The sequence below is a fragment of the Rana temporaria genome, chromosome 2, assembly GCF_905171775.1.
Source record: "Rana temporaria chromosome 2, aRanTem1.1, whole genome shotgun sequence".
Lineage (NCBI taxonomy): Eukaryota > Metazoa > Chordata > Amphibia > Anura > Ranidae > Rana > Rana temporaria.
Window position 1 is genome coordinate 92,006,720 of NC_053490.1, and position 26,816 is coordinate 92,033,535.

The following is a 26,816-nucleotide window of genomic DNA, read 5'->3' on the forward strand; positions in this document are numbered from 1 at the left end:
GGACCATTCACATTTATACAGCGATCAGTGCTATAAAAATGCACTAATTACTGTATAAATGTGACTGCCAGGGAAGGGGTTACCACTAGGGGGTAAGGAAGGGGTTAAGTGTGTATCCTGGGTGTGTTCTAACTGTGTGGGGGGAGGGGGGTGACTGGGGGAGGTGACCGATGCTGTGTCCCTATGTACAAGAGACACAGATCGGTCTCCTCTCCTCTGACAGCACGTGGAGCTCTGTGTTTACACACAGAGCTCCACGTCCCTGCTGTGTTACCGACGATCGCGTGTACACGGCGAACATCGCGGCCGCCAGGTAGCGCATCGGCTCTTCGGCGATGCACCGGGACAGTGTTTACCTGCTGCGCGCCCCCCAGTGGCGCGCGCGGGTAATGCACATAAAAGGACGTCTAAAGACGTCCACTCGGCACTTGAGAGCCGCGCTGTGGACGTCTTTTGTCTATAGCGCGGGTCTCAAGTGGTTAAGTGTGTATGATTAAACTCAAAAGCAAACTTTTATTATATTGCAGCTTACCGATTCTTAGATGTGATGGCTGCGTTAGTTTTTTTATTTTTAGGCTTTCCTTTTTCTATTTTCATCTGGCGGTGATCAAGCCAGCAAGTCTGTTTTTTTCACAAGCTCCAGCTCTCCAGCAGAATGTATCAGATGAGACAAACCAGGTAACCACTTTAGCTCCAGGAAAGTTTTACCCCCTTCCTGACCAGGCCATTTTTTGAGATACTGCACTGTGTTACTTTAACTGACAATTGCGCGGTCGCTACACAATGCTGTACCCAAATAAAATTGATGTCCTTTTTTACCACAAATAGAGATTTCTTTTGGTGGTATTTGATCACCTCTGCGTTTTTTAATATTCTTTGCGCTATAAGGCTACTTTCACACTGAAAGCGCCAGGCGTCAGCGGTAAAGTTTAAGCGGCGCTTTAATGTCATTTTAGCCGGGTGGGGCGCTTTTAAAGAGTTCCACCCAAAAAATGGAACTTCCGCTTTAAATGCTGGTGATCCCCTGACATGCCACATTAGGCATGTATTTTTTTTGGGGGGAGGGGGGAGGGGGTACCCTGTTTTTACAGGCACCCAGCTCCCACTTCCTCCCCTGGCACCGTGGTGCCGGGAGGAAGTTCACCTCTCCCTCCCTGCAATCTTCTGGGACACGTCACAGGTCCGTGAAGATTGCCCGACAATTCACAGCACGCAGCGTGGCTCGTGCATGCACAGTGCGTGCCACAGAGAGGAGGAGGAGAGCGAGGCTTCCTGTACCCACATCGCTGGACCGTGGGACAGGTAAGTGTCTGATTATTAAAAGTCAGCAGCTACACTTTTTGTAGCTGCTGACTTTTGAATGGGTGAAACTCCACTTTAACCCCCCCCCCCCCCGCTAGTGGCCAAAGAAAGGGTTAAAAGTGTCCGTATGGCTTCAGTTTAAAAATAAAATAAAAAAAAAGTTTGTTTTACAGAGAGTGGACCCGATCCACGTCTTCTGGGGTCCCTCGGCGGCTGTCTAGGCTCCTCCTGGCAAGTGCTAACCCCTTCATGGGAAGTTCTCTCCCAAGGGGGTTAGCTTGCGGGCGCGCTCCCATGATACAACAGGCGGCTATAGTCGCCGACTGTATCACTCGGCCCCGCCCCCGGCATGCTGCGTCATTCGATGTGATTGACAGCAGCGTTAGCCAATGGCTGCGCTGCTATCAATCTCCAATGACTAGCCGCCTCAAGCAGGGGGAAATCATCGCGGCAATACCGCCCGCAATGCGCCTCTGCAGAGGTGCATTGCGGGCGATATTAATCCTTTATCCGCCAGGAGCGGGGGTTAATACCGCACCGATAGCGGTCGATTCCCGCGGCAATCCCAGTGGTATAGCGCCGCTATTTTTAGTGGCGCTATACCGCCACCGCGGCTCCCGCTCCAATGTGAAAGGGGCCTAATGGAGGCACAGACAGCAATAAAAACTGACAGGTGTTCTAATCCATCTCCATTCTGTCCAAAACAAAAGAATGTTTTGCCTTTAGTTATACTTTAACCACTTGCCGACCAGCCGCCGTCGTTTTACGGCAGCAGGTCGGCTCCCCTGCGCGAGAGCACGTAATATAACGTCAGCTCTCGAGCAGGCCACTAGGGCCCCCCGCTCGCCCCCGACCCCCGTGCGCGTGCCCGGCGGGCGCGATCGCCGCCGGGCACCCTCGATTGCTCGTTACAGAGCGGGGAACGGGAGCTGTATGTGTAAACACACAGCTCCCGATCCTGTCAGGGGAGAAATGCTGATCTTCTGTTCATACAATGTATGAACAGAAGATCGGTAATTTCCCCTAGTGAGGCCACCCCCCCCTACAGTTAGAACACACCCAGGGAACATACTTAACCCCTTCCCCGCCCCCTAGTTTTAACCCCTCCACTGCCAGTGGCATTTTTATAGTAATCCAATTAATTTTTATAGCACTGATCGCTATAAAAATGCCAATGGTCCCAAAAATGTGTCAAAAGTGTCCGAAGTGTCCGCCATAATGTCGCAGTACCAAAAAAAAAAATCGATGATCGCCGCCATTACTAGTAAAAAAAAAGAATTAATAAAAATGCCATAAAAATACCCCCTATTTTGTAAACACTATAACTTTTGCGCAAACCAATCAATAAACGCTTATTTCATTTTTTTTTAACGAAAAATATGTAGAAGAATACGTATCGGCCTAAACTGAGGAAAAAAAATTTTTTTTATATATTTTTGGGGGAATTTATTATAGCAAAAAGTAAAAAATATATATTTTTTTCAAAATTGTCACTCTATTTTTGTTTATAGCGCAAAAACTAAAAACTGCAGAGCTGATCAAATACCACCAAAAGAAAGCTCTATTTGTGGGAAAAAAAGGGACGCCAATTTTGTGTGGGAGCCACGTCGCATGACCGCGCAATTGTCAGTTAAAGCGACACAGTGCCGAATCGCAAAAAGTGCTCTGGTCTTTGACCAGCAATATGGTCCGGGGGTTAATTGGTTAAACCCAAAAGCAACATTTATTATATTGCAGCTTACCAATTGTTAGATGTGATAGCTGCATTTGTTTTCTTTTTTCTTTTCTGAATTACAAGCTCTCCAGCAGAATGTATCAGTTTATGGATGATACAAACCATTTAACACTGGCAGGGGTGATTAAAATGATCAGTATTTTTTTATTTATACAAAACCTTTAACCAAAAAGGGAAAAAAAAAACAGTTTGCTGTAAGGCCTCTTTCACACGGGGCAGTGGAGGTGTGGTGACGGTATAGCGGTGCGATTTTTAGCGCCGCTATACCGTCGTATTTACCGCAATATTCGGCCGCTAGCGGTGCGGTTTTAACCCCCGCTAGCGGCCGAAAAAGGGTTGATAGCGCCCGCGATGTGCCTCTGTAGAGGCGCATTGCGGGCGATATTACCGCGGTTTCCCATTGATTTCAATGGGAAGGAGCGGTATAGGAGCGGTAAACACCACGCTCCCCACTCCTATACCGCTCCAAAGATGCGGCTAGCAGGACTTTTGGAGCGGCCTTGGGGCTTTCACATTGAAGCCTGCAGAAAAACGTGTCAGTGTGAAAGGGGTCTAACTGTTTATAAAGTGCGAGCTGGAGTTTGCCTTTAATTTGTTAGTGTATCTAAATCTGGTAATACATTTAACACTACCCTCCCCACTGACTGACAATGCTGCTGCTTGCTGTGGAGAGCCAGATTTATAAGGGGGCAAAAGGGGCCCCCCTCTATCAGGGGCAGCCAGTCCATTAGGTCCATGTTTCCAGTCCTCTAATCTACATTCAGGGTGTCAGACGCATGGATTCCAATGGGGTTTTTTTTTTTTTTAGACGCATGTGATTAGAGCCAGAGGCTCTAATAGGCTTCAAAAAAGGGTTGGCTTGGGGTGCAAGCACTGTGTCCCGAGCCCACCCAGTTGTGTGACAATAGCGAATGAATATGAACCCCTTTCCCGATTGGCCAAAACGACAAGTGATCCTATTGGACCATCGCGGGGAGGATATGTGGAGGCCACCGGAGGAGACACAGGGGACGAAGCCGCCACCCGAGGGAAGTGCTGCCTGGGGGTAAGTGTGGGGCTCGACTGACCGGGGGGTGGCTGGTGACCCTACTCAAATGACCGACCCCCCCAAATATACCACCAGCCGCCACTGCCCTCTATTCAAAGATTATATAAAACAATATAAAAAAATTAGATACAAAATAATATTAAATTAATAATACCAAGATAATATAACAATTGTAAAAAAATACGTACTTTCTTTTATTGGGAAGTAATATTTTTTCAAGCCGTCATCTGCAAAACTGGGGACTACACTATGACTGTGTGTGTGTGGACATGTGTGACCTCAGAATGACATGGTGTCATAGGTGTGTGAAGCCTATTGCGTTAGGGTGTGCACCCCAAACCAAAGCTCAAACACACATGCGCCTGTGTGTGTGTATATACAGTATATATATATATATATATATATATATATATATATATATTCACTTTTTTATTTTCTAAATTGGTTCCTTTAAGCTAGTGCATTGTTGGTTCACTAAGGCCCCTTTCAGACTGAGGCAGGAGCTGCGGTGGCGGTATAACGCCGCTAAAAATAGTGGCGCTATACCGCCGGAATTGCCGCGGGTATCAGCCGCTAGCGGTGCGGTATTAACCCCCGCTAGCGGCCGATAAAGAGTTAATATCGCCCGCAATGCGCCTCTATAGAGGCGCATTGCGGGCGGTATTGCCGCGGTTCCCATTGTTTTCAATGGGAAGGAGCGGTGAAGGAGCGGTATACACGCCGCTCCTCTCACCGCTCCAAAGATGCTGCTTGCAGGAGATTTTTTTGTCTCCCGCCAGCGCATCGCCTCAGTGTGAAAGCCCTCAGGCTTTCACATTGAGTCTGCAGTGCAGGAGTTTTTCAGGCGGGATAGCAGCGCTATTTTTAGCGCTTTACCGCCTGAAAAACTCCTCAATGTGAAAGGGGCCTTACCTTTTCCTTCGATTTCCCTTCTAAATGTTTTTTTTTCTTTGTCTGAATTTCTCACTTCCTGTTTCTCCTCAGTAAGCTTGCCCCCATTATCCGAACCGTTCTGGCTGGGGTTAGTCAGCCAGAACAGCTTACTGAAAAGCTTACTGAGGAGGAACAGGAAGTGAGAAATTCAGACAAAGAAAACAAAGAAAAAAAACATTTAGAAGGGAAATCGAATGAAAAGGTAAGTGAACCAACAATGCACTAACTTAAAGGAACCTATTTAGAAAATAAACCTTTTACATCCCTTTTAAGTTGATATTTAAATGTAGTTTTTTACTCTTCTAACACATGTCAACCACTTAACCCCCGGACCATATTGCTGCCCAAAGACCAGAGCACTTTTTGCGATTCGGGACTGCGCCGCTTTAACTGACAATTGCGCGGTCGTGCGACGTGGCTCCCAAACAAAATTGGCATCCTTTTTTTCCCACAAATAGATCTTTCTTTTGGTGGTATTTGATCACCTCTGCTGTTTTTTTATTTTTTGCGCTATAAACAAAAATAGAGCGACAATTTTTAAAAAAAATTATATTTTTTACTTTTTGCTGTAATAAATATCCCCCAAAAATATATAAAAAAAACTTTTTTTTTCCTCCGTTTAGGCCGATACTTATTCTTCTACATATTTTTCGTAAAAAAATATCGCAATAAGCGTTTAATGATTGGTTTGCGCAAAAGTTATAGCGTTTACAAAATAGGGGGTATTTTTATGGCATTTTTATTAATATATTTTTTTTACTAGTAATGGCGGCGATCAGCGATTTTTTTTCGGTACTGCGACATTATGGCGGACACTTCGGACACTTTTGACACATTTTTGGGACCATTGGCATTTTTATAGCGATCAGTGCTATAAAAATGCATTGGATTACTATAAAAATGCCACTGGCAGTGAAGGGGTTAACACTAGGGGGTGGGGAAGGGGTTAAGTATGTCCCTGGGTGTGTTCTTACTGGGGGGGGGGGGGTGGCCTCACTAGGGGAAACATTGATCCTCTGTTCATACATTGTATGAACAGAAGATCAGCATTTCCCCTGCTGACAGGACCGAGAGCTGTGTGTTTACACACACAGCTCCCGTTCCCCGCTCTGTACCGAGCGATCGCGTGTGCCCGGCAGCGATCGAGCCCGCCGGGCACACGCACGGGAGTCGGGGGCGAGCGGGGAGCGGACGTATAGCTACGGGCTCTCGCCCAGGAGAGCCGACCGGCCGCCGTATAATGACGGTGGCTGGTCGGCTAGTAGTTAATATCTGATCAGATATCAAACTGTTAATTTAACACGTGAGAGAACAATTTAAAAAAAATCACATTTAAAAATCAAGTTAAAGTGTATGTATGGGCAGAAAAAAACAAGATATATTATATATATATATATATATATATATATATATATATATATATATATATATATATATAGTATCTCACAAAAGTGAGTACACCCCTCACATTTTTGTAAATATTTTAATATATCTTTTCATGTGACAACACTGAAGAAATGACACTTTGTACAGATTGTATAACAGTGTAAATATTTGCTGTCCCCTCAAAATAAAGCAAACACACAGCTATTAATGTCAAAACTGCTGGCAACAAAAGTGAGTACACCCCTAAGTAAAAATGGTAAAATTTGGCCAATTAGCTATTTTCACTCCCCAGTGTCATGTAACTCATTAGTGTTACAAGATCTCAGGTGTGAATGGGGAGCAGGTGTGTTAAATTTAGTATTATCGCTCTCACTCTCTCATACTGGTCACTGGAAGTATAATATGGCACCTCATGGCAAAGAACTCTCTGAGGATCTGAAAAAAAAGAATTGTTGCTCTACATAAAGATGGCCTAGGCTATAAGAAGATTGCCAGAACCTAAAACTGAGCTGCAGCACGGTGGCCTATAGAATATAGTAACACCAAAAGCGCAAACAAGTATGCAAAACGCAGCTTTAGGCAAGTATTTACCAGCTGCATTTTACTCCCATGGACCACACTGAGGGGAGCAGCAGCACTGAAATATAAGAAAGTCACCCATTTATGCTGTTTAATCAACAATTACCTTTATTTAACCAATTCCATACCGGGCCTATTCTGGCACTCCTCTCCTACATGTAAAAATCCTAATTCTTTTGCTATAAAATTACTCAGAACCCCCAAACATTATATATCGTTTTTTTTTTTTTTAGCAGACACCCTAGGGAATAAAATGGCGGTCATTGCAAATTTTTATCTCGCACAGTATTTGCGCAACAATTTTTCAAAAATACTGTTTCGTGAATTACAAAATAAAAAAACAGTAAAGTTAGCCCAATTTTTTTGTATAATGTGAAAGATGATGTTACACAGAGTAAATAGATACCCAACATATCGTGCTTTAAAATTGCGCACACTCATTTCAAACTTGTTTTCACAAGAATTCCAGGTGTGGATATTTTATACATAGTTAAATAGATCCAGCTGGGACCAAAGTAACTATATACAGTATATATATACACACACATCGTACCTGGCTGGGCTCTCTGGAAGCTGGAAATCACTGAAGTAGACATGACAATTAAAAAATGTACTACTGTGATTGGCTATCACAGTAGTCACAGGATCAGGAGCCCATCCTGACAAGTCTTGGTCATAACCAGCACAGAAACCTCAGCCATCATGGATGCATATGTGCCGCTAATGGGCATTAAAGTTCATCCTCCTTGCCACTGCACATCTACATTATGTGGTCAGCAAAAGGTTAAAGGGAACTGAGAGAATTGTGGTTATTCAATGGCAACAAACATTGAGTGCCATTCCCCACAATGCGCATGTTGTGCACTTTGGTGCACTACATTAAAAAAAAAGGACGTTTAAGTTTTCTTCTATTGCTGTGCAGCGGCAGGCCATCGACCCCCTCACTGTATATATACGTATTTTTTTTAAAGATGGATATCTCGTAACGGCAGCAGCTGCTGCCACAACCAAGATATCCATCTTTTCAGTGAGCGGTCCTGTAAACGATAACGGTGGTCTCTGCGGTGGATTCGCCGCAAGATCACTGTTATCGGCGGTGGGAGAGGCCCCCGCCCCCTCCTGCCCCTCTCCCGCGCACTCCGCCGCTTACCAGAGCTGTCGGCAGCGGCGATCGTGTCCTGCTTGGCTGGGATACGAGTAAGGGCAAGATGGCCCTCACCCGTCTACATAGCATTGCAGGGCGGAAGCGATGTCAAAACGTCACTTCCGCCTGTGCTTCTTAAAGGGACATTTTCTTGTAATTTTTTCAAATTTTAATTTTTTTTGCATTTTAGTCTAAATATGGGATCTGAGGGCCAGATTCACAAAGAATTGCCCTGGCGCAGCGTATCAGAGATACGCTACGCCGCCGTATCTTACCTGGCGGAATTTCGAATCCAGGAAGATTGGGCAAATTGGGCGGGTAGGGGGCGTGATTCATTTAAATAAAGTGCGTCCCTGCGCCGATTGAAATGCGCATGCTCCGTTTCCAAATTTCCCGCCGTGCTTTGCGCGAAATGACGTCGCACCGACGTCATTTTTTGAACGTAGACGTGAGTTACGTCCTTTACTATTCACGGACGACTTACGCAAAAAATAAAAATGTAAAATTCGACGCGGGAACGACGGCCATACTTTAACATTGCAAGTCTATCTATACGCCACGATATAGCAGCTTTAACTATACGCCGGGAAAAGCCGACTAGCGACGACGTAAGAGAATGCGATGGCCGCGCGTACCTTCATGGATCGACGGAAAAAGCTAATTAGCATACCCGACGCAGAAAACAACGCAAACTCCACCCAGCGGGCGGCGAAGTATTGCACCTACGATCCGAAGGCGTACAAAGCCGTACGCCTGTCGGATCAAAGCCAGAAGCCGTCGTATCTTGGTTTGAGGATTCAAACTAAAGATACGACGCGGCAAATTTGAAAGTACGCCGGTGTATCAGTAGATACGCCGGCGTACTCTCACTGTGAATCTGGCCCTGAGGATCTGTCATGCTTTTTTCTATTGTAAAAAATAAGAAAATAAATAAGAAAACAAAAAGATCATTTTTTTAAAGCGCGGCGTCCCGACGAGCTTGCGCGCAGAAGCGAACGCATACGTGAGTAGCGCCCGCATATGAAAACGGTGTTCAAACCACACACGTGAGGTATCACCGCTATCGTTTGAGCGAGAGCAATAATTCTAGCCCTAGACCTCCTCTGTAACTCAAAAGATGCAACCTATAGAATTTTTTAAACGTCGCCTATGGTGATTTGTAAAGGTTAAAGTTTGACGCCATTCCACGAGCGGGCGCAATTTTGAAGCATGACATGTTGGGTATCAATTTACTCAGCGTAACATTATCTTTCACAATATAAAAAAAAATTGGGCTAACTTTACTGTTGTCTTATTTTTTAATTAAAAAAAGTGATTTTTTTTTTCCAAAATAAGTGCGCTTGTAAGACCGCTAAGCAAATACGGTGTGACAAAAATTATTGCAATGACTGCCATTTTATTCTCTAGGGTGTTAGAAAAAAATATATATATAATGTTTGGGGGTTTTAAGTAATTTTCTAGCAAAAAAAATGGTTTTAATCTTGTAAACACCAAATCTGAAAAACAGACAAGGACCTTAAGTGGTTAAATGAATGGGCTGCCTTACCGCAGCGCACCATGTATCCCTGTTAATGTTTTTTTAGTAATACAATACACCCTATACATGTATGCAGAATAGAACTTTTGTCTAAAGCAACCAATCAGGTTTGAATATGTATAAAAACTGGTTATCAGTGACAGCAGTCCCATTCATTTTTCTGTTTAATGTTTAATAAATTTACTTTGCAGATATTTCCTTTATTCTAGTCATGACAATCGTAACACCAAACAAAATTCAAATTCTGTGACGTAAAGTGTTCTGATGGCAAGTCTGTGCTGTGGTAGGTACATGTGAAGCCAGGTAATGGGATCCATACAGTAGCTGGAGTTCTAAGTACTGTAAGAAGGAGGCTACACAGCGCTCCGTGTGGACAAACAGAGCAATGAGCCTGTTATTCAGAGACACCTGGTACTGACTTTCCAGAAGTGGAAAATACAGTCGTTATGGTTTCATTGTATCAACCAGAGAAGCCTTTTAGAAGCGTTAATACAAATCAAACATACACCGGAAAATATCTAGTGGATGATGAAAAACAATGTTGCAGATAATAAAAAAAATATCAAATAAACAACAAGAAGGAAGATCACATGAACAATATAACTGTACCTATGGCACCTTAAAGGGGTTGTAAAGGTTCATGTTTTTTCACCTTAATGCATCCGATGCATTAAGGTGAAAAAACATCTGATGTTTTCCAGCCCCCCAGTCGACCGGTTTACTTACCTGAGCCCTCGAAAGTCCTGCGTCGAGAACGCGTTTGATCTCGGCCCGGTCTTCTCGGCTCTTCATTCATTGCTGTCAATTAACTCCAAGGATGCAAGGGCTGGGGGCGGGGGCGATTCCTGTAGTTGACGGCTATGGATGCCGAATACAGGACTCGGGAGCACGCCCGCAAGGTAACCACCTTGGGAGAGAGCTTCCCAGGGGGTCACCAGAAGTGGGGAAAAGCCGAGATAGCCGCTGAGGGAACCCAGAAGACAAGGATCGGGGCCACTCTGTGCAAAACGAGCTGCACAGTGGCGGTAAGTATGACCTGTTTGTTATTTTAAAAAAAATTAAAGCTTTACAACCACTTTAAGGCTGGGTACACACTAGTGGGATGCAGGAACCCTGCGAATCCACTGCATCCGACTAGCACGGCAGTTCACACTGCCAGATGCAAACTGCTGGGGACTGTCATACATTGTTAATGACACCCCAATTTCAGCTCGAATACCGCACTGAGAACTGTATTGGTGTGATTGGTCTCCAAAAAGTGTCACTCAGTCTACAATTTGTCCACCGCAATGTCGCAGTCCTGCTAAAAATCACTGATCGCCGCCATTACTAGTAAAAAACATAAAAATGCCATAAATCTATCCATAGTTTGTAGACGCGATAACTTTTGCGCAAACCAATCAATATACGCTTATTGGGATTTTTTACCAAAAATATGTAGCAGAATACTTAATTGGCCTAAACTGATGAAGAAATTAGATTTTTTTACATTTTTTAATGGGAACATTTTATAGCAGAAAGTAAAAATTATAGTTTTTTTTATTCAAAATTGTCTGTCTTTTTTGTTTATAGCACAACAAGGTGATCAAAAGAAAGCTCTATTTTGAAAAAAAAAGGACATCAATTTTATTTGGGTACATCGTTGCGCGACCACGCAATTGTCAGTAAAAGTAATGCAGTGCCGTATCGCAAAAAATGGCCTGGTCAGGAAGTGGGTAAAACCTTCCGGAGTTGAAGTGGTTAATAAATCAACCCCCATTGCGTGCGAACAGCCATGGCCAGCAGCGGTGAAGCCAGATTTGAACATTGTACATTCATCCGAGCAGTTACATGTGATAGCTCTGACCATCCCTGGACGCAGACAGTTTGCATCCAAGGTTGGAAGTTCTTGCTGCACATAAACTGTACACCGCTAATCACCCAATTTGTATATGGCCATAGCACATAAGAGTACTGTTGAGTTCAGATGCAGAGTTTAGCTGCATCTGAATACTGCAGTCTAGCTGTGTGTATGCAGCATTCAACTATTAATGTAATTTCAAAGATCATTTCCAATACTTTTTTTTAAATCTGCAGCTTTAATTAAAGCGGTAGTTCACCCCCCCCGACACATTTTACCATCGAGACAGGCATTGTAGCGCGAGCTACAGTATGCCTGTCCCGATTTTTTTAACCCCGTACTCACCTTGTAGTCGTCCATCGTAGATTTCGGCTCCCGCGGGGAATGGGCGTGCCTATGGAGAGGGAGGATGATTGACGGCCGGCCCTGGCACGTCACTCTCTCCGAAGACAGCCGGAGTAGGTCTCGGCTCTTCACGGCGCCTGCGCACAGGCTATGCGCACGCGTCGTGAAGACCAAGCCTATTTCGGCTATTTCCGGAGAAGCGTGACGCGCCAGAGCCGGCCGTCAATCATCCTCCGTCTCCATAGGCATGCCCATTCCCCGGTATCTTCGATGGAGGACTACAAGGTGAGTATGGGGCTAAAAAAAACGGGACAGGCATACTGTAGCTCGCGCTACAATGCCTGATTTTAAGGTAAAAGAAAAAAAAAATTTTTTTTCCCGTCGATAGGGTGAACCCCCGCTTTAAAATAATACCTGGTGATCCAGCTATGACAGTCCTGGTTTGGGTACCTTCTCTTTTAGGGTTTCTGTCCATCAATTGTGCTTTTGCATTGTCATGCTGTCATACGTGCTTCCAAAGGAGATTAGGAATGGCTTTTTCAACACATTTTGCAGGCATGGTCCACTGTTGACACCATCAGTAATTCGTCCCAAGAAATGCCATCAGTAGATCGTCCCAAGAAATGCCATGCATCTATTGATGAAGTGCAGACAGGAAGTAGCTAGTAAGAGACTGCAAGTGATCAACATCTCTAAGATGCAACAAAGCATGGAAAAAAGAAACATGAAGCACAGTGACTTAGCAATGTAATATAGTTAAAGTATACAACATTTTTTTTTTTTTCATTTTGGATAGACCAAGTGAGGGTTACAACACGTCAGATTTTTTTTTTGCTATCTGTGTCCATTTTGGAGATTTCCTTTGACTTCCTGTTCCATATCCAAACAGGAAGTGAGAGGGGATCCCTGCAAATTAAGGGACTTCCTTGGGGACCCCCATGTCACCAAAACTATCATCCTTCTGGGGGCAGACGGCAATAAAAACTGACAGGTGTTCGAATCCCTCTCCACTCTATCCAAAGCTAAAAAAAAAAAAAAAAAAGTTTTACCTTTAGTTATACTTTAGGACAACGCTGTATCCTGTTCTAGGCCAACAAGGCCCAGGCCTATGGCAGCACTTTGCAGGGGGGCAGCATGGAAAGAGTCCCTTCCGGCTTGCGCTACACTGTAACACAAGCTGCTTCTAAGGCCTTGTACACACGGTCGGACCAAACCGATGAGAATGGTCCGACGGACCGTTTTCATCGGTTCACCGCTGAAGTGGCCTGATGGTCTGATGTGCGTACACACCATTGTTCCAAAAACCGATCGGGTCAGAACACAGTGACGTCAAACACACGACATGCTGAATAAAACGAAGTTCAATGCTTCCAAGCATGCGTCGACTTGATTCTGAGCATGCGCGGGTTTTGAACCGATGCTTTCTGTACTAACCATCGGTTTGGACCGATCGGGCAGCGGTCCATCGGTTCGGTTTTGAAGCATGTTTTAAAACAGACCGATGGGCTATACACACGGTCGGTTTGGACCGATGAAACTGAACCTCGGTCCATTCTCATCGGTTTTGTCCGACCGTGTGTACGCGGCCTAATTTTGACTGTCCTATTATCCTGGACCACAAACCTTCCTCACTGTGCTATATGTTTTCTGCTGTACCATTGCCATGGCTATATCTTGTTAGTCCTCTTCACAAAATTATCAGAAATGTGTGCTTAAAGTAGAACTATAGGCAACACTTTTTTTTTTCATTTTGGATAGAGTAAGGGAGGGTTATAGCCCCTGTCAGTTTATTTTTTACCATCTCCGTCCCATTGCAGAGATTTCCCTCCATTTCCTGCCCCATAGCCAAACAGGAAGTGAGAGGAAATCTATGCAAATTAAGGGAATCCATCCCCCCCCCCCCCCCCAGGCCCTAAGAACTAGTGTCCCCACTCAAAAATTTCAGGACGGGTCTTAAACATAAAGGGGCATGGCCTTTACAGGACGGGGTGGCTCATATTTAAATTAGGGGGTGCACAAGTTTAGTCAGGCCCAGGGCAGCACAAAACCTAAATACACCACTGCTTTAGGGTTTAGATGTACTTTTATTTAATTTCTAACAAGCACATTGGGGTCTATTCATAAAAAAGTGCTGTGTGAATGTATCACTATTGGCACAACTGTCATAAATACTCCCTGTAATACCCTGGTGCCCAATCTACACCCTTATGGCACTTTCTGTGCTGCCTTCTGGGCCCCTGCAGACACTAATGTGTTTCCCTATTGCCATGTTATAGCAATACTTTATAGCAGTCGCATGTAATATGTATCCAGTCTATCACTGTCCCCGAAACATGTCCACAGTCTCCAACAACTCCTATAGCATGTTCACAGTCTCTGAAAGGTTCCTGTACCATATCCACAGTCTCTGACCATCTCCTGTACCATGTCCACAGTCTCTGACCATCTCCTGCACCATGTCCACAGTCTCTGACCATCTCCTGTACCATATCCACAGTCTCTGACCTTCTCTTGTATCATGTTTGCGGTCTCTGAAGACTATCTCTTGTATCATGTCCGCAGCCTTTGACCATGTCCTCTACCGTGTTTGCAGTTTCTGTCCATCACTTGTATCGTGTCCACAGTCTCTGACCATCTCTTGTTCCATGTCTGCAGTCTTTGACCATCTCTTGTATCATGTCCGCACTCCGCAGTCTCTGACCATCTGGTGTACCATCTCCACAGTCTTTGACCATCTCTTGTATCATGTCCACAGTCTTAGACAACCTTCTGTACAGTATTATGTCCACAGTCTCCTGTACCAGGTCCATTGTCTTTGAGAATCTATTGTATCATGCCTATAGACTTTTACTATATGCTGCTGTGCGTCTGCTGTCTCTGGCACTGAATTTTTTTGTGTGGCCCTCTAGTGATGTCAAAGGCTGCCATTGAGGCCCCCATAGCAAGAAAGTCAACCAAAATGTGTCTAATGCCCCGGATTCACATACATTGGCGCATATTTATGTTGGCGTAGCGTATCTAATATACGCTACGCCGACGTAGCACAGAGAGGCAAGCACCGAATTCACTAAGCACTTGCCTCCCAAACTGCGCTTGGTTCCCTCGGTGTAAGCCGTCGTAGGTGGAAGTGGGCGTGAGCCATGCTAATGAGGCGTGACCCCATGCAAATGATGGGCCAAGTGCCATACAAGTACTTAAAACGAACGGCACCGTGGATGTATCCCAGTGCGCATGCTCAGAATCACGTCAGAACTACTCCCTAAGATACGACGGATCACTGTCTACGACGTGAACGTACCCTACGCCTAGCCCTATTCACGTACTACGTAAACGACGTAAAATACGACGGCTGTGTTCCCTGGTCCATACCTTAGCATGAGTTGTGCCTCATATATGGGGAATAACTTTACACCCGGACGTACGACTTACGCAAACCGCGTATATTATGCGCCGGGCACAAGTACGTTCGTGAATCGACGTATCTCCCTCATTTCCATATTTGAATAGGAAATCAATGGGAGCGCCACTTGCAGCCAGCGTAAATATGCGCCCACGATACGCCGGCGTAGGAAAGTTACGTCGGTGGGATGAAGCCTATTTTCAGGTGTATCTCAGTTTATGGGCACGGCGCATAGATACGACGCGCATATTTACACTTACGCGGCGTATCTCGAGATACGTCTGCGTAAGTGCTTTGTGAATCTGGGCCAATATGTTTATTTCCTGGGATTACCAGCTCCATCTAGTGGCCATAATGCAATATTATTTAAAATTCTTCAATCAGTAAAATGCCACATTATGGCCACTAGATGGAGCAGAATAGTTTAGAAAATAATCATACTAGACACATTATTGGATGTCTTATTTCAAACCTGACTGTAGTTATATTCATAAAAGCTGTGCAAATACTGATACATTCACACTGTGAATTTGGTAACTGCTACGGTGTGTCCGATTTGGCCAGCTGAGGCTATTAGGATGTCGATAAAACACCCAGAAAACAGGAAAAAATAAAGGAACCGTGATTAAGCAGTTTCTGGACACTCAAGAACCACCTTCCAACTGCTTAAAGTGGTTCTATAGTCACTTTTTAACTTTTACCTACAGGTAAGCCTATAATAAGGCTTACCTGTAGGTAAAAAAAATATCTCCTAAACCCGTGTGGTTTAAGAGATATTCCCCTCGCAATGAGCCGCTGACTGCAGCGGCTCATGCGCACAGGGGATTCTCGGCTAAAAGCCCGGCAGACGCTGACGACATCGCGGCTACAGCCACTCAGAGGGCTGGAGCCGCGATACCTGGAAGACACGTCGAGGCAACATGTCAGCTACCTCGGCGTGGAACAGGTGAGTTACCGACGCCTCGTTCTAAGGTAAGTATTTCATAATGAGCTAGTATGCACAACACTTATAAATAATAATACTGCTTAGAAATCGGTGTACTTCTTAGTCGCAGTGCATCATCAGACATTTATCTGGAAGGGACTAAATGTTGGTTTTTCATTCCCTGTTTATCTCCTGCTCAGCTCTGACACAGTTAGAGGAATTCAATAAAAAGTAATCACAGGTCACGTGTGCAGTTCCTTGCCAAATGCAGATGTAAACAGAGGCTAAGATGGCGCTGTCTTTAGCTGTAAAGGATAGTAGGATTTAGTTCCTCTTTAAACACATAACTTTTCCTTGCCCTTTAACCTAAAGCCCCTCTCCCACTCAACCATTCAGCAGTTTGAAAAACAAAGTACCTTAAAGCAGGGGTCTCAAACTGGCGGCCCTCCAGCTATTGCAAAACTACAAGTCCCATCATGCCTTTCCCTGTGTGAGTCGTGCTTGTAACTGTCAGCCTTGCAATGCTTCATGGGACTGGTAGTTTTGCAACAGCTGAAGGCCGCCAGTTTGAGACTCCTGCCTTAAAGGTTAAGTTCACCTTTACCAAAAAACTGCCTATGCAGATAAGGGGTGTCTGTAGATAAAAACAAAGGGGGTAGCGCTGACTAAAGTTGAATAATGCTTTTGCTATAGGTGTAGGCCCTTTATGTACCTCATGAAAGAAAGAGCAAATGTGAGGGAGTCTGAATCAGAGGCAGAGCTCGCTCTTGCAATGGAGAAGGTGAGCAGTAAGGACTAGGCCTCGCTTAGTGAGGTCCTGGGAGCATTTCAGTCACCTAAGACCCCTTTCACACTGTGGTGCTTTGCAAGCGCTATAATGCAAAAAATAGCACCTGCAAAGCACCCTCAAAAAGCCGCTGCTGTTTCTCCAGTGTGCTAGCAGGATGGTAAAAAAAAGTCCTGCTAGCAGCATCTTTGGAGCGGTGTGTATACCGCTCCTGCCCATTGAAATGAATGGGCACCACGGCTATTCCGTCGGCAAGGCGCTGCTGCAGTGGCGCTTTGCGGGTGGGTGGTTTTAGCCCTTTTTCGGCCTCTAGTGCTCCGCTAGCAGCCGAATACCCCCGCAAATGCAACAGTAAAGCGCCAACACCGCGGAAGCCCCAGTGTGAAAGGGGCCTAAATTCAACTTTAGTCAGAGCTGCACAGTTTGCTTTTATCTACAATCAGCCCTTTCCTGCACCATTTAATCTTTTTTTGTGAAGTTGAATTAACCCCTTAAGCTCTTTTACAGTCTAACTTCAGTGAATGACAAGCAGTAGATTTAGCACAGGGGTCCTTACCCATACTTTCCCTGACGTTATTACACTCCAACCAACAGTATTCTGTATGCTGAGAGGATCCTGTCACCTGACCAGAAATGTCCCCATTACCCTGCTGAGAGGATCCTGTCACCTGACCAGAAATGTCCCCATTACCCAGGGTGTGACATGGACACCCAAATAGCCCCCAACCCCCTCTGCAAGGAACAATATAGAATACAGGATGTGGCACATCACCTGATTGATTAAGGTAAGTATGTGGGGCTTTTAGCTTAATGTTTTTTTAACCAATACAGCAACTGGTGGGGGTTAGGAGTGGGGGGGGCAAGGATTAAAGTTTACCTCCAAGCAGATATACAGTAAAATGCACAAACAAAGGCAGCTCCATAATCAGGAATACATCATTAAATATATTCTTTTAAATTCAAGTAGTCTCAGTAGCAGAATTTTATTTGGCATCATCATTTTTTTCGTTTACTTTACAATCTGTATTATAGAACTCGAGGATGGGGGGAGGCAGCACCTGTCAGGCAAGTTATGCTGACAGGAGGGGACAGAAAGATGAGCTCATCATTGTGATGGTTCTCCTTTCAATGTCCAGTCACAAGGTGGGATAGGGAGGGAACATGTAAGTGAAAGTACGATAAAAATGAACAGGGAAGTGGCGCTACCTAAAATAAACTCAACAATAAATAAGTGTGTGTATAAACTGAGACTAGATACCAAACACCAAGACTCACACCTGTGAGAAGTGTATGGGGTAGATTCAGAGACAAGATACAACGCCTGATTCATAGAATCAGTTACGCATAGATTTCCATAAGATCCGACTGGCGTAAGTGTTTTACACCGTCGTATCTTAGGCTGCATATTTACGATGGCCGCTAGGTGTCGCTTCCGTATATTTAAGCGAGGAATATGCAAATAAACTAGATACGCCGATTCAGAAACGTACGTCCGGCGCATTTTTTTACGTTGTTTACGTTAGGCTTTTTTCGGCGTATAGTTACCCCTGCTATATGAGGCGGATCCTATGTTAAGTATGGCCGTCGTTCCCGCGTCAAGTTTTGAAAATTTTACGTCGTTTGCGTAAGTCGTTCGCGAATAGGGCTGGACGTAATTTACATTCACGTCGAAAGCAATGACGATTTGCGGCGGAATTTCGAGCATGCGCACTGGGATTTTTTAATGCGCCGTTCGTAAAAAATGTCAAGTACGCGGGGTCACAGTTAATATACATAAAACACGCCCACATCATCCACATTTGAATTAGGCGGGCTTACGCCGACACAGATACGTTATGCCGCCGTAACTAAGGGCGCAAGTTGTATCTGAATACAGAACTTGCGCCCTAAATTACGGCGGCGTAACGTATCTGAGATACGTTACGCCGGGCGGACAGATAGACCATTCTATCTGAATCTATCCCAATGTGTATATAAATGTCAGCTGGCCTCCCAATTGAGAGGGTCAGCTGTAACAAGTGTGTGAACACTGATAGGTGTCAAAAACACCTAATAATATATGCAAATCTAGGTGCAATTTGGGCCATTAATATAAAGTATAAGGACACTACTAAGTGTCTGAAGTGGCCCATATAATGAATGCAAGATAGAATGTGCAAAATAAATATAGGTGCCGTAAATGATAAACCGCCTATTAAAATAGGTCACATGTTAAAAACCCTTAGCATAGGTAGCATAAGCGAAAAGCAGATTTTACCACAAACTATAAAAATGAAACAGGCAACCCAAAGTCCATCCACAAAGCACAGAGAAAGTGCAGCCGTGGTAAGATAAACCTGATCTTAGCCTCCTGCTAATTAGTTCATATACCATAAAGGGCAAATTGATTAATACAATGTCCAGGATCAGGTACAAAAAGTCCACCAGAACCAGGTCACATGTAAGTGAAAGTGAAACTGCAGAAGAGAAGGATCAGATTCCCCTCCCATGCTAGACAGGGCTGTGCTATGGGGCAGAGCTATGTGAATATCAGAACGATGGACAGGATACATGTCCTTTAGCATGTAAAACCACTCACATAAATGTGTTTAAAGGGTAAGTTCACCTTTACAGAAAAATCTGTAAGGTGCACTTATACAGTATCCCCCCCCCCCCCCCTACAGTCCTGCTGACCTGCATGGTGGAAATCTCCAGTACTGAGCCCCCCAGGATAGCCGCCTCATGGCTCCGGGGCTTAGAAATCCCCAGAGCTTAATCTCCTAAACGTTCCCCGTCAGGAGGGACATTTAGGAGCATTCTAATTGGGCGTAGCCCGTCTTTTCAGTGGGGAAGAAGAACAGAGAAAGCTGAGGGGATTTCTAAGTGCCAGAGCCGTGAGGGGGCTATACAGAAAATTGCCATCATGCAGGTCAGCAGGACTGGGGGGGGGGGGGGGGAGAGGAGGGTGAAACAGGAAGATTTTACTTTTTGTTATAATAAATATCCCAATAAAAAAAAAATGTCTTCATCAGTTTAGGCTGATATATATATATATATATATATATATATATATATATATATATATATATATATATATATATATATATATATATATATATATATATATATATATATTCTTCTACATAATTTTGGTAGAAAAAACGCAATAAGCGTATATTGATTGGTTTGTGCAAACTTTATAAAAAATACAAAATAGGGGATAGATTTATGCCATTTTTATAAAAATGTTTTTACTAGTAATAGCAGCGATCAGCGATTTTTAGCGGGACTGCAACATAGCGGCGGACAGATCGGACACTTTTGACAATTTTTTAGGGCCATTGACATTTATACAGAGTCACTGGCAATAAAGGGGTTAACACTAGGGGGCGATCAAGGGGTTAAACGTGCTCCCTCATAAGTGTTTCTAACTGTGGGGGGATGGGACTCACTGGGGGAGGTGCCGACCTGCCGCAATATAATGACGGCGACTGATCGGCAAGTGGTTAAAGTGGCATTAACCACTTCAGCCCTGGACCATATTGCTGGTCAAAGACCAGGCCACTTTTTGCGATTCGGCACTGCGTCGCTTTAACTGACAATTGCGCGGTCGTGCGACGTGGCTTCCAAACAAAATTGGCGTCCTTTTTTCCCCACAAATAGAGCTTTCTTTTGGTGGTATTTGATCACCTCTGCGGTTTTTAGTTTTTGTGCTATAAACAAAAATAGAGTGACAATTTTGAAAAAAAATTATATTTTTTACTTTTTGCTATAATAAATATCCCCCAAAAAGATATAAAAAAAATTTTTTTTTCCTTAGTTTAGGCCGATACATATTCTTCTACATATTTTTCGTAAAAAAAAAATCGCAATAAGCGTTTATTGATTGGTTTGCGCAAAAGTTCTAGCGTTTCCAAAATAGGGGATAGTTATATGGCATTTTTATTAATATTTTTTTTTTACTAGGAATGTCGGCGATTTTTATCGGTACTGCTACATTATGACGGACACTTTAGACACATTTTTGGGACCATTGGCATTTTTATAGCGATCAGTGCTATAAAAATGCATTGATTACTATAAAAATGCCACTGGCAGGGAAGGGGTTAACACTAGGGCGCGAGGAAGGGGTTAAGTATGTTCCCTGGGTGTGTTCTAACTGAAGGGGGGGTGGACTGACTTGGGGAAATGACTGATCGCTGTTCATACATTGTATGAACAGACGGTCAGGCATTTCTCCCCCTGACAGGAACGGGAGCTGTGTGTTTACACACACAGCTCCCGGTTCTCGCTCTGTAACGAGCGATCGCGGGCACGCGCGTCGGAGTCAGGGGCAATTGTGCGTGCCCCTATTGGCTGCTCGGCGAGATGACGTAGATATACGTGATCTCGCCCAGCAGAGCCGACCGGCGGCTGGTCGGCAAGCGGTTAAAGCTTAGTTTTTTTTTATTTTTATATTTTAAACAACAAACATGTTATACTTTCTCTGTGCTGTGGTTTCGTCCAGAGCGCAGCAAGCGAGCTCCTCTCTCCGCTGGAGCTTTGGCATTTCTTATATAGGGGAAGCGGCCACCCGTCACGTGACCCCGCCCCCTCTGACGCACCCTCCTACGTCACTGGGAAAGACCGGGCTTTCCCAGTGACGTAGGAGGGTGCGTCAGAGGGGGCGGGGTCACGTGACGGGTGGCCGCTTCCCTAATATAAGAAATGTCAAAGCTCCAGCGCGTCATTCCGCTGGGCTGTGTCCAGTGGAGAGAGGAGCTCGCCTGCTGCGCTCTGGATGGATGGATCTTCTCATCGCTGGACCAGAATGCTGATCACCCGTCGCTGGAGAGATCATCCGTCGCTGGATAGAAGACAACGTTGGAGCAGGGAGCCACATCAAGAGTGGATTAACACCGCTGGATTTTTTTTTATTTTTTTTATTAATAAAGGATTTTTTTCTACGGTGTCTGTGTGTTTTTTTTAACTATTTACACTTCCTTCGTGAAATGGTAGAGGTACAGTGTACCCCATTACCAATTCACATAGGGGGGGCCAGGATCTGGGGGTCCCCTTTGTTAAAGGGGTCTTCCAGATTCTGATAAGCCCCCCGCCCGCAGACCCCCACAACCACCGGGCAAGGGTTGTGGGGATGAGGCCCTTGTCCCCATCAACATGGGGACATCCTCACCATGTTGAGGGCATGTGGCCTGGTGCGGTTCAGGAGAGGGGGGGCCGCACTCTCCCCCCCCCCTCTTTTCTGCGGCCGGCCAGGTTAACGTGCTCGGATAAGGGTCTGGTGTGGATTTTAGGGGGAACTCCACGCCATTTCTTTTTTAAATTGATGGCAGGGTTCCCCTTAATATCCATATCAGACCTGAAGGGCCTGTTAATGGAATTTGGGGGGACCCCCACGCTTTTTTTTTTATTTTTTTTTTTTATGAATGAATCATCTCTGAATTGCCAGAGCCGACAATTCATTAGAGCCACAAAGCCGATTTTAAATGCCTTTTTTTCTTTCAGAAATGACACTTTGTGCAGGGACAGTTCTATGTACGGGAAACATGCGCTTTTTCACATGCTGACTTTACACGCTGACTAGGTACGAAATTTAAAGTAATATTACACTTTTATTGTTTCACTTTTAGCATTATTAAATTCACTGCTCCTGAAAAAACGTCCGTTTTTAAAACTTTTTTTTTGCATTGATACATGTTTCCTGGGACAGGACCCGGGTCCCCAAACACTTTTTAGGACAATAACTTGCATATTAGCCTTTAAAATTAACACTTTAGATTTCCCCCATAGACTTTAACAGGGTGTTCCGCGGCTTTTCGAATTTGCCGCGAACACCCCTAATTGTTCGTTGTTCGCCGAACAGGCGAACAGGCAATGTTCGAGTCGAACATGAGTTCGACTCGAACTCGAAGCTCATCCCTAATCATAGTTACATTATGACAGGTCCTCTTTAAGGGATCTGACACACCATAACAGCCAGGTAATAGGAACCTATGATCTCCAACTGCTGTAGAACTGCAGTGTGCCCTGACAGCTCCCTGGGCTCTCCTTTCACAAACTTTCTTGAAGGGTTTGATGTAACTATTATCTGCACACATCCACTGGTACCTTTCTAGGCAGCGTTCACACTTGAGCTGAGCATCTTTTATTGTTTTTACAGGCTTTTTTTTGTGCACATGTACAGGCATTTCTCAGCATTTTTGCAGGTGTTTCTTGAGCGTTTCTTATTTTAAATATTTTTACCTAATGGAGACCTAGGTACTAAGGGAAAGAAAACATGCCGTGCGTCTGCTTTTTCAGGTGTTCCGAAGTCTACTGTGGGCCAAAAATGTTTGAAGCTTGTAATGCAAAAGAAGCTTGTGTATTTTGTTCATGCTTCTGACACCACACATTCACAATTGAAAACTATGAGATCTTTGATGTTGAGCTTTAAGCTTGGAGCTACAAAACACTCCGGTGTGAATGGGGTTTTGGAGAAGCCATTAAGCATGCTGAGCTAAAACCACTAAAGGACAGGAAAAAAACATTAGAGCCAGGCATTATTCTACATCCACATTACAAATCAGTGACAATGGGAGGGCCTCTTACCAGCCGATAAAAGCAGGGACGTGCGGTGAGGTCAGTGGGTGATGAGGCACTGGTTAGTATCAGAGCCAGATACACCCAGGTTACATACACCATGAACGTTAGAGCGAGAACAATAATTCTAGCACTAGACCTCCTCTGTAACTCTAAACATGTAACCCATACAAATTTAAAGCATCACCTTTGGAGATTTTTAAGTACTGAAGTTTGGCACCATTCCACGAGTGTGCGGAATTTTTAAGTGTGACATGTTAGGTATCTATTTACTCAGCATTACAAAAAATACTTAGGCTAACTTTAGTGTTTTTTTTTTACTCACGAAACAGTTTCTTAAAAAAAATGCATTTTATAAATTGCTGCGCAAATACCGTGTAACATATAAAGTTGCATTGACCACCATTTTATTACCTAGGGTGTCTGCTAAAACAATATATATAATGTTTGGGAGTTCTGAGTAATTTTCGAGCAAAAAAAAAATATGATATTTACATGTAGGAAAGAAGTGTCAGAACTGGACTGGGTGGCAAGGGGTTAAAGCGGATGTGCCACGGGAAAATAATATTAAAAGCCAGCAGCTACAAATACTGCAGCTGCTGACTTTTAATATTAGGACACTTACCTGTCCTGGAGTCCAGCGCCGATCGCAGCAGAGGACGAGCGATCGCTCGTCTCTCTGCTGCTCCCCCCGCCATCCACGCTGAGGGAACCAGGAAGTGAAGCGCTGCGGCTTCACTGCCCGGTTCCCTACGGCGCATGCGCGAGTCGCGCCGCGCCCGCCGATTGGCTCCCGCTGTGTGCTGGGAGCCGAGTGTTCCCAGCACACAACGGGGGAGTGACGGGATGTGACGGAATGCCCGTCTTTTGCCCGTGAATGCCGGGCCGGAAGTGGGTGCAAATACCTGTCTTTAGACAGGTATCAGCACCCCCCTCCCCCCTGAAAGGTGTCAAATGTGACACCGGAGGGGGGGAGGGTTATGATCAGCGGGACTCCACTTTAGGGCGGAGAACCGCTTTAATTACCATAAGTAATATACAAATAATTATTATATATTGTTTTTAAGGTAATTTACTCTATTTTCAAAATCTGTACTCAAGCAGGTGGCCTAACGGACAAATTACTGAAGTTTGAAGTTATAACTTCTAACCAGTATTTTCACAGTAAATAGATAAATAATAAATTATCGTCTTATATAGCATAATAATATATGATTTAGCTTGTACCTTTTCAGCAACAGCAGCAGATTCTCATTCTCTCTCTTAAGGCCCCTTTCAGACTGGGGCGGGAGCCGCGGTGGCGGTATAGCGCCGCTAAAAATAGCGGCGTTATACCGCCGGGATTGCCGCGGGAATCGGCTGCTAGCGGTGCGGTATTAACCCCCGCTAGCGACCGATAAAGGGTTAATACCGCCCTCAATGCGCCTCTATAGAGGCGCATTGCGGGCGGTATTGCCGCGGTTTCCCATTGTTTTCAATGGGAAGGAGCGGTGAAGGAGCGGTATACATGCCGCTCCTCTCACAGCTCCGAAGATGCTGCTGAGAGGAGATTTTTTTGTCTCCCGCAAGCGCATCGCCTCAGTGTGAAAGCCCTCTGGCTTTCACATTGAGTAGGCAGTGAAGGAGTTTTTCAGGCAGTAAAGCAGCGCTATTTTTAGCGCTGTACCGCCTGAAAAACTCCTCAGTGTGAAAGGGGTCTAACGGGAGAAAAACATGGGACTGTGGGTAAATCTTATACACATAAACACATGTTTTTTCTAGTTAAAGCGGAGGTCCACCTGTTTTTTTTTTTTTTTAAAAGCCTGCAGCTACAAATACTGCAGATGCTGACTTTTAAAAAATGGACACTTACCTGTCCAGCGCGCCCGCGATGTCAGCAGCCGAGGCTGAGCAATCGCTCGGTCCTGGGCTGCTTCCGCCGTCATCCTCAGTGAGGGAATCAGGCAGTGAAGCCTTGCGGCTTCACTGCCTGATTCCCTACTGCGCATGTGCGAGGATCGCCACGCGCCGTCATTGGTCCCCGCTCTCTCCTGGGAACAGTGTTTCCCAGAAGACAGCAGGGGGGGTGGGTGACGTCACAAAGCTGGACTCCCGCAGGAGTCAGAACCCGGAAGTGGTGCAAATACCTGTCTCAGACAGGTATCTCCCCCCCCCCCCCCCCGAAAGGTGCCAAATGTGACACCGGAGGGGGGGGGGGGAGGTATCCAAAAAGCAGAGGTTCACTTTTTGTGTGAACCTCCGCTTTAAGAGGGCTGAGCTGGAACTGAGCATTTGTTTTTTAGACAAATCCCCCCTTCTATGACACCGCAGTGAGAGGTGTGCCTCCACTGCAGAATTTTTATTGGACAGCTTGGGTCAATGGTACTTTACCATTGGTCCAAGGCTCCAAGCTGTCCATCGAGCTCAGTGCCTCTGACAAGAAGTGAGAAGAGGCACTGTGAGCTCAACCTCTCAGGCCGCGTACACACGGTCGGTCAAAACCGATGGAAACGGACTGAAGGACCGTTTCATCGGTCCAAACCGATGGTGTGTGGGCCCCATCGGTCAGTTATCCTTTGGTCAAAAATGTTAAAACTTGCTTTACAATTGAACCGATGGACGCCTAACCGATGGGTCAAAACCGATGGTTAGTATGCAAAAGCATCGGTTAAAAACCAGCGCATGCTCAGAATCAAGTCGATGCATGCTTGGAAGCATTGAACTTCATTTTTCTCAGCACGTCGCTGTGTTTTACGTCACCGCGTTGGACTCGATCGGTTTTTTAACTGATGGTGTGTAGGCACATCAGACCATCAGTCAGCTTCATCGGTTAACCGATGAGAACGGATGGACTGATCGTGTGTACGCGGCCTTAGTCTGCTGCAAACAGAGTGTTCCAGCTTGCATTTAAACTGGCTGCTCTGTATTTAGCTTCTGACAGGCTGCGCAAGGAGCCCCATATCTCCGGTGGTGGTGGTGGTGGGGTAGGACTTCGTTTGGGGTCTCTGTGGCCCCTGGTCGCTGAGCTACGACCTTCAAAGTCGATTGTTTTGTATTTATTTATGTGCCATCCCTGACTGCACATTCCTAGATAAAAGGATATGTATAAACTGGCTCTTGAGGCTAGGACAGAGGAAAGTATGTCTTTGTCTATAGTAAGTGATGACTAGGGGCAAATTGGGACCTCCAGCCAGGAACACCCTACTTAATGGGTATATTTTTAGATGTCGTATATTATTCAATTTTTAGCTATAGCTTTATTTTGCATATAAAAATTAAGCACATAACAGAGAGTGTTAAGTCATTCACCAAAGCCAC